Below are 6,866 nucleotides of genomic sequence, written 5' to 3'. Positions count from 1 at the left end.
TGTCAGTTCCTTCCCTGGCCTGAGCTATCAACTGTGTGCAGTGCAAGTGAGTATAAGATGATCATGTATTTTTTTTCAGTGCATCTGTACAGTGAGGATGCATGGTACAACTAAAGACAGTGTTTAGGCCTCAAGTGTGTAAATTGGTTGAAGAGTTTCTTCGAGTGCGACTAGGTTAGCAATGGGGCTCCAATCTACTAGCCATTTCCTGTCTCTGGTACGTCTGATGACAATGAAATGGCTTGGGAAAGCAAACCAGCAGCAGAAAGCTTCAAAAGAATGTACAGCAGAGTCATATATGAATGCCAGAAAAAAGCTGACAGCCCCATCTACACATAGGAAGCTAATATCTTAGTCTCCACATCTCATAACTGCCATGGCTGTGATACAAGGTTTGGCACGTGGTAGGTTAAAGCCATATATGCTGTATGACCATGAATCTTCCATCCTGTACCAAGAGATTAGTTTTCTGATTCAGCTGCTTCTCCCCTACTTTTATCCCAGATACACACCCACACTGAAGTTTATGTTTCCCAGCATCAGACAGCTGCTAATTAACTACATGAACATTAGTGCATCACAAAACAGGTGGCACAATATCTTGCTCTGTGATTGGTGGGTTGCACTGGATGGAATGCAGCATCCAGCCCTCTCAGAATTACAATCATTGTAGGAAGCACTGGGTTAAAAGGAACGTGCTGGATAATAAACAAGGACACAGAGGAGAAACGAAGGTTGCAGATGCCTGTAGTCTCTGAGTCAGGGACTTGTATACAAATCAGGAGGGAAGAGGAAAGACTATTTTTTAATTAAAAGAAATGCATTTTAGAGAGATTGAAAAAGTCACCTGATGTCTTTAAACTCCCAGGGTTGTTTCACAAAGAGTTTGGGATATAAATGCCAACATCCTAGCCAGATTTTGACTGAATTCTGTTTTGCTTAGGTAAAATCTTCAGTCTTATACGGCACACTTCATTTAAAACAACTTCACAATGTTTCACACACTGGATTATTTTCAGTGCCCCTTTCCTCTCCCGTGAACAAATGTACAGTTATACTACAGAACAGATTAGGAAGAGAAGCAAAAAATACTGTAGTTAATGGAAGCAGCTGGAGAAATTTAGTGGAGAGGAATTGAGTGTAAGTAGCATGTTCTGCAATAATAATTTAACGGGAAACTGCTACAGAATGGTGCTGTCATATTGTGCCTGTGCAAGTGTGTACTGTCCACTTGCACACTTTGCTGGGTGTTAAGAACCTCCAGATTTTGTGCCTAGATTTTTTTTTTTTTTTTTATATATAAATCCTGGAACACTGTATCATGGGTTTAGACCCAGTTTTGCTCCCTTTGAAGTAATTCTGCTAGAGAGAAGGGGTAAAACTTCAAAGAAGGATGGAGAATCTGAGACCAGAAAGGTTGATCGTGACCAAAAGACAGAAAATCAGAAATATAAACGTTTATATATAGAAAAAGAAGAGAAAACAGAGAGAATTACAATGAACTTGTAATATTTCAATTCAAAGAAACATATTAGCAAGGGGGGAAATCAAGGGCAATTTTGTGTACCCAGACAAAGTAACATCATATAAAGATTTTGTCACATGCTGCCTAGTTAATTAGCAGGTATTCTCCTCCGGTGCACTTCCAGCTGGCAGAAACTCTTCTCCTTGCCCTTCCTGCAGCTGCATCTATCTGCAGAGTGTAAGATCTAAGGTGTAACACAAAAGCAACAGACAGACTCTTCTCAAACAGTTTAATAGCAAATAAACAAAGGAAGGTACCACACTTGGCATATACAAAATGACTTGTTGTCGGTGTATCTGTGCAATTAAAACAGCTTTAAGTTCCCCTTTGGGACAAAAAGAAAAAAAAAATACACACAAAGGAAGAAAATTCCTTTAAACACATACTCGCTCGTTCCAAACTTGTAACAAATCCTTTCATTTTTTAAATCCACTACACAAACTCTGCGATCAGGTAAGAAAAGCAACATGTGCTCCTCTACTTTTTAAACCATTAAAGTAAAATCCATAATTTTCTACAGAGTACAACACAATTCCACACAAAAGACATTTTGTTTTGCAAATCAAAACAAGAAAAAAGGAACAGCTCAAACAAGGTAAAGAAAAGCATTTCTACGACTGAATCACGACTTTGAGTTGATTAAATCCCGTTACTGCAGAACAGACTCTACATTTGGTCATAGTGGCAATTTGTTTTCTCATCACATTGTGAATCACTTTACATTGTTTTCTAGTAGAAAAGGCAAAAAACTGTACAAAACCCCTAGTGTTAAATACAATGTTTGTACCAATAAAAAAGCCCACAGGTTTGTCTCCAAAATGTAAATTTTTTTTAAATTATTCACAAAAAGCAGCCAAAAATCAGAAAGGCAGCTGCTGCTCCACTGTCTCAAATCCATTAAAACCACCACAGAACAATTAAAACAATCAAAGGAAGGAAAGGAAAGAAGAAAGGAAAGAAACATCCAAAGTTTGGCATTTTGGTTTTGTCCAGAGATTTTTCCACAGGTTTCCCAAAGTTCCTCATGGAACTACATGCGCATTGTACAGAAATGTATTGGCAAAAGTTACTCAATACATTACAGGGTATCAGTGCCCCCTGCTGACAGATGGCCCTGTGCATTCAGACTGTGGGGCTAACAGCAGCCATCCCACAACCCTACCCCCAAATGAGTCTCCATCCTCTCCTCATCCAGCCCCAGCCCCACAGCTCCCAGAACTATATGTCACACCCCCAAAAAAAGCTGATTACAAGACAGAGCAAGGACTGTCTATGCCAATCCAGCCAACCTTTTACTGAGACTATAAATCACCAGCCAATTTAGGGGTAGGAAAGAATAAACACTGTCACTCTTCACCATCCCAAAACAAAGGACAAAGGTAATACTTCTACCCGGCTTGAAGATCAGTCTCATATTCTCACCATACCGTTTCCCTTGGGATTTCATCTCATACTCTCTTTCCCCCCTGGGGTTCCTTCACCAGCTCACCTTTCCCAGCAATTTGTTTCACCACGGCACACAATCTTGCAGGTGCCTTCATTCAAAAACTAGTCTCAGTTACTAGCCATGCAGCCTTGTAGCAGGAGGTAGGTAGGGTAAGGGGAAGCCTGCTGCCCAGAGAATGGTAACCTGTTCTACTCCTTCCACGGGGCAGGAACTAAAACTGCTTGGCTCATTACCCAATTAAAAACTAAACAAAAACTAAAAAATCTCCGTAGAGATTCCCCAGCTAAGGCCCTTAAGAAGAGGAGCTGAGGTTGGTACCCTGTTCACGTAACAGCTTGGGAGGCTGTTGTATTGTGCTTCTCACTTGGGGAAAGAGCCAGCAGTTGAGAGACCAGGTTTACAGACTCCTTCTCTGGGATATTCCAAATATTCTACTTCCAGAGCCTTTGAGCCTCCCTCCACTAGGGTCTGACTGACAAAGGTTAAACTAGGGCTGAACTCTACAAAAAATGAAGCCCCAAATTATGCACGATAAAATACCAGTAGAGAGCGCCCCAAGGGAGCACTAATTTCGCTAGAATTTTAGAAGCAGAATTGCTGCAAAGATTCCCATCCTACCAAAACACCTACTTGAAAGAATGCATCCAAACCCCTTCGAGCCTCCTGCAGCTCTGGAGGTGGAACAAGGACCAGATGCTGTCAGGCAGACAGTCTAAGTGCACAGGCAGATGCCCACAGATGGCATTTGATAAGAATTTGTCACACCAAAAAACATACCAATTTAAAAGGATACCTTTGAAACCCATTAAATTGCTCAGTTTTTGCACGAACTATAGAAAACAGAGAGGTGAAGGTGATATATACGAGGGTGTGAAGAAAACAGCAGGAAACATGCAAAACATTTTCTGGGCACTATCTGAGTTTGATAGAATAAAACAAAAACATCACATTTTGCTGAGGAGATTGTGATTACAAAAAACCAAGCATGCTAGGGTTTAACAAAACACAACATCAACTTTGATCAAATTTTCACTGCAGACAGAGGTTGATAACCACACAGAAAAGGAAAAAACAGTAAGTGCCAAGGCAAAAAATGCAGCTACAATCAAGAGAAAATGTAATTCAAGTGTTTTCTGCTGATGCCACTAAAGTCGGAGTTTGAACTCAAAAAATACATGCCGTCTCCTCAAGCACAGAAACCAGATCAGCAAAATGTGACTAGGAGTCTCTTGAAAGATTGAGTCACACCATTTAACTTTTTTTTTCTTCAAAATGTTTTTTTTAAAACTATGCACACAGGAAAAAAATAAAATAAAAAATTAAGCCTAAAAAGTGATTGGCTTTATGTTCACAGAAATACAAATACCCCACGAGGTATGCTAGCAAGGCTGCTCTGAAGACAATTACAAAGAATCAGAATCACAAAATCAAGTGGTTATCTTACGAAGTTCTAGAAAAATAGAATTTTTATATTCAAATGCAAGTTTAAATATTCCCCTTCAGCAGTCTTTCTAGCACAACCAATTTGGCAGCACAAAAAAAAAAACCCACAAAGAAAGAAACAAACATAATAAAAATACACATCAGCATCAAAGGTCAACACAAGGTCAAAGGTGAGAGTTCAAGCATCAGAGAAGCTGAAGAGACAAGGATTTGGACGATGTACTTGAACGCCACATCGACATGCTTTAGGCACAACGATGAACAAACGGCAGGAATCTAGAAAAAAAACAAACCAGAAAGAGGGAGACCCACTGAGTTACACAGAGCAGTACATCGAAACAAGGAGAGAGAGAACAGGAATGGGCACTGTACAATGAGACCTCTTGGGGAGGGGATTGACAGGGAAGGGCAGCACATGCCAACGATGGACAAGTAAAAGTCAAAGTACATGGAGGACACCAAGTAAACATCAAACTGCCAGAAACCAAATGGAAGCAGAGGCCTGGATTTCCCTTTGGACACCGATCTGTGGGACACATCCTGGCCCAGTGACATACTGATTCACGTTCATTCACCTTTGCCCTGTGCCCTGCTAGCTTGGCGTAAGAGAAAAAAAACAAAGCAAGCACCCTACCCTAGCAGCGCATCTCCAAAAAAAAGCCTCTGGGGCTAACATTTACCTGTAGAGATTCAGACTGCAAGAGACAGAACAGAGGACACAAGGGGGGGGGAAATCACAGGTGGTTTGATGGCTGAGACTTTTCTTCTGTCCTATTATGGGAAATTCTTAGACAGTGGTAACCCAGGAAATCCATGCTCTCTTGCTTCAGCTATAGTCCCTCCCCATCCCTTAGGAAACAAGGAAGCTGGGGTTGGTTGGTTAGGAACAACAACAACAAAAAAAGATTATAAAGACAAGTGAGTGGAACTGAAAATCCCACACAACAGAGAGGAATTCCTTAAGACTTGGCTGCAAGTTAAGACTTGTCCTAGCTGAGCCCTTTTCACACCATTAGACCTGCACAGGGATTTTCCTTTCCTAACCCCTTTAATAAATAGCTCCCTGCTCCCCCACTCTGAGGAGGGGATTCTGAGCTCTGAGAAGCTCTACAGTCACTGTTGCCAGTTTGGCAAACAGAAGTATGTTTTGTAAGTAAGCTTTTCTGAGCAGACTTTTCAGAACCAATAGAATCCCTAACAAGTGGTACAAACAGCTTTTCTGCCTTGTCTTGGTCACCAAACTGTAGAAGAAAAGGAACCCTTTTTTCCCCGAGAGGATGGGGGAGAAATGAGGGAGGCAGAGGCAGAAGGGAAGCAGTACCTTTCAGGAATCCCTGTCACTCCCAAATTGGTGTCACGCCCTTTACGGCTCCTCAAAGCTACTCAATGGTAGTAGAGACCACTGCGAGACCTTCTTTACGCTGTGTAGTGCTCTGCAACAGGTCTGGGGAACTCAAGCACTCCACAGTGATCCCTGGGGGCAACACAATACATTGCCACTAGACCCCTGGGCTGACTAGCATTTGTGGTTTGGGTTTTCTCTCTGTTTCCCAAACCGAAGAAAGATCCAAGTGAGGGGACTAACTTAAGTCCCAGTAAACAGGGAACAGTGAAACATTGAACATTATTTCTATTCTCCTGGAAACATGCAAGACGCTTACAGATGGCTGCACAGACAGGATTTCTGCCCCAAAGAGCTTACAGTAGAGAAATGAGCATAGGAAAGAAAAACAGCTAAGGGATCAAATGAAATTTAGCACATCACATGGCATTCTCCTGTGGTTCATTTGGGGCCTCTTAGTATTGATTTTTAAACGTCTGGTCTTGTCAATAATTCAGAGGGAAGACTAGGGCTCATAAGAGGTCTTAGAAGCATCTTAAGGAGGAACTTGACTAAAAGTGCAGCCAGAATGGCCTAGAGCAAGCAGATGACAACGCACAAAACAGCACCAGCTATTTTTGTTTCTCTCACTGCTGCGGTTAACAATGTTATACTAAAATTTTCTCATGTTCTAATTTTTTTGTTTGGGGGGGGTATTATTTTTTGCTTTTTTTTTTTTTTTAAACATTGTGACATTTGTGGTCAAGCAAGCCTTATATTCATGCATTTCCATCAGGAAAATTCCAATACATGCTGCTCACAGGCATGTGTGATTTGAACTTTCTTATTGCTGACACTACTCAGGTGAAACAGCTGTGCTGCCAGGTGGTCCAACCTTGCTATTTTCAGATTGTTGATAACTTGTTTCAAGTTGGGAAGAGATTCATTAGGTTCACCACAGTGCAAGTTCCCCTCTTCTCTATAGCTATCAGCAAAGGATATGTTCTACGTTAATTCTGCCTTGCACAGAGGCTGGTTTTCTGTAACAGCATTTACTGTTTAGATTAAGTGCTTTTTCTTTAGACTTAATTGTCTGAGGTACTAATTAAACTTTCCAGATAAATTTAACC

At 41.1% G+C, this 6,866-nt stretch overlaps 1 protein-coding gene across 7 annotated transcripts in view; it reads right to left on the bottom strand.

The window, feature by feature from the left end:
* Positions 1 to 1,737: 1,737 nt before the first annotated feature.
* CELF1 (CUGBP, Elav-like family member 1) overlaps positions 1,738 to 6,866 on the bottom strand; it is a 75,390-nt gene continuing 70,261 nt past the window's right edge. For all 7 annotated transcript variants that reach the window (XM_019519225.1, XM_019519226.1, XM_019519229.1 and 4 more), the window contains one exon: positions 1,738 to 4,691. The gene's annotated coding sequence lies outside the window, so the exon portion shown is untranslated. The remainder of the gene's footprint in view (positions 4,692 to 6,866) is intronic.

This window comes from Gavialis gangeticus, unplaced genomic scaffold (genome assembly GCF_001723915.1).
Source record: "Gavialis gangeticus isolate Ggan-Ray unplaced genomic scaffold, GavGan_comp1, whole genome shotgun sequence".
NCBI lineage: Eukaryota > Metazoa > Chordata > Crocodylia > Gavialidae > Gavialis > Gavialis gangeticus.
The sequence above is the reverse complement of the archived record's forward strand: the minus strand, read 5'-3'. Positions and strand labels throughout refer to the sequence as shown.